General features: G+C 35.6%; 1 pseudogene; it reads right to left on the bottom strand.

Moving 5' to 3' along the window:
* Positions 1–614: 614 nt before the first annotated feature.
* On the bottom strand, positions 615–1,591 carry LOC101709532 (glucosamine 6-phosphate N-acetyltransferase pseudogene; annotated as a pseudogene).
* Between the last annotated feature and the right edge of the window lie 511 nt (positions 1,592–2,102).

Genomic DNA, 2,102 nt, shown 5'->3' with positions numbered 1-2,102 from the left:
GCCTGTGCTAATTATTACTTATAATTAATTTGTGTGGAGATATGTAATACAAAAGACTAGTGTTTTCATGATTTTTTATTATTAAAATTTTATCTTATTTTTGCACTTTATATCAAGATAATATCAAAAAGAAAAAATTCTCACATGTATTTGATTCAGAAATGAGGTTTAAGGCAGTCTAAATTTTCTTCCATCTGTGTTTAACAATGTTTCTAAAACAGAAATTTTATTTCAAATTTGTTTACATTGTTTTGAATATTTTTCAAATGTTGTTTTTCATTATTATGTTTTTCACTTTTGGGGGGGAGGGGGGTAGACTTTCTAGGTAGTCCAGGTCGGCTTTCAACTCACTATGTAGCCCAGGCTGGCTTGGAATTCATGGTAATCCAGCCTCCCAAGTGCTGAACTATAGGCGTGTGCCACCACGCCTGGCTCATTTTCACTTTTAACACTATAAAATTATGAATTCTTTTTAAGGTTAGGCTACTTTAGTTTTATGGTACATTTTGAGTTGAGTATTATCACTACACCTGCTTTGTTCCTCTTTTTTGAAATAGAATTGTCTATTCTGGATATTACCTCTCCATGTAAACTTTAAAATCAGGTTGTAGCTATCCATGAATAATTTACAGAGATTTTGTTTAGCATTGTGTTGAGTCCATAGGTCACATTAGAAAGCACTAATATCTTGATAGTATTGAATCTTCCTTTCTATGAATGTAATCTATGCTTCAATTTATTTAGTTCTTTAATGTTTTTCATCAGAGTTTTGTAATTTTCTTTATATAGCTCTTTTATGTATTTTGTTTGATTTATATTGAGATATTTCATTTCTAAGAAAGATAGTATATGGTAATATGTTTTAATTTCAAATTCCTCATGTTCATTGCTGGTGTATAGGAAAGGGAGTAAATTTTGTAGTGTACTTTGAACCAGAAACCTTTTTTTTTTTTTTTTTTTTCAGTTCAGTGCTGATGGAGGCCACTGGGTGCAGCACATCAGCTCCTATGCGATTTTCTTAAGTGACTTTTAGTTTAGAAACCTCCTCCGGCACATGTAATTTTCTTCAGAGACTGCATAGCCAAATTTCTTATAGAAACCAACATTTTGTGGTAGACATTCAAGAGTAATCTTGTAACAGTTCAATTCCTTGCTTAGCAAAGTAAGGGTCGACAATAACAATTTGCCAAGCTGCTTTCCTCTGCATTCATCACTAACGACAGCATCTTCTACTCTTCCTCTCTTAGCACAGGAATGGATGAATTTATGTTCGATTATCAGAGTTGCTGTAGCAACAATCTGTCCTAGGGTCACATCTTCCACAACTATAACATGATAATCCCCAGATTTCTTCCTATGTACAAATGATTTCATAAACTGTTCTGGGTTGACAACTCCAGTCTCTGTCAGCTGACCCAGTACCTTAAAAAAACCCTCTGTTTTAGTCAGCAGTACAAGGGGTCCTCAAAACCAAGCCTTCTCCGGGATGTGCTGGAGAAATGTCTGGAGAAAACGTAGCTGTATTCTGGCTCCAGTCCACTTCCCTTGGTAGACTTGGGTCAAATATAGGTGTTTCGTCAGGTTTCATCTTTCCAGTAAGGTCTGCGCCCGGCTCCGCTGCCCGGCAGTCCTCACTCGCAGAGGCCGAGCAGTCTGCGCTCCCCGCCAGGGGTGCGTCGGACTCTACCCACCCGGCTGCAGAGTACCTGATCCCCACCTCCAGAAACCTTTTTATAATCACTAATTAGCTCTAGGATTTTTTTGTACTTGGTAATTATTTCACATTATCTTTATAGATGATCACATCATCTGCAAACAAAGACGAGTTGTGTTTCTTCCTTTCCAGTAAGTATCTGTTTTATTTCCCTGCTTGTCTTATGGCATTTTTAGGAATGAATATCTTTTTCTTGTTCATGATCTTAGCAGAAAAAAAATTTTGAGTTTTTCACCATTAACTATAATATTATGATTTGGGATTTTTTGATAAATATTTTTTATTAAGTGGAGAAAGCTTTTCTCTGTACATAGCTTGCTGAGAGTTTTTAATCCTAAACAGCTACTAGATTTTGACAAATTTTTCTGGATCTATATATATGAACATG

Source organism: Heterocephalus glaber, unplaced genomic scaffold, assembly GCF_053883595.1.
Source record: "Heterocephalus glaber isolate CG9 unplaced genomic scaffold, H.glaber_assembly_v1.0 deba00001463, whole genome shotgun sequence".
Classification (NCBI taxonomy): domain Eukaryota; kingdom Metazoa; phylum Chordata; class Mammalia; order Rodentia; family Bathyergidae; genus Heterocephalus; species Heterocephalus glaber.
This window is presented reverse-complemented; position numbering and strand designations above follow the sequence as displayed.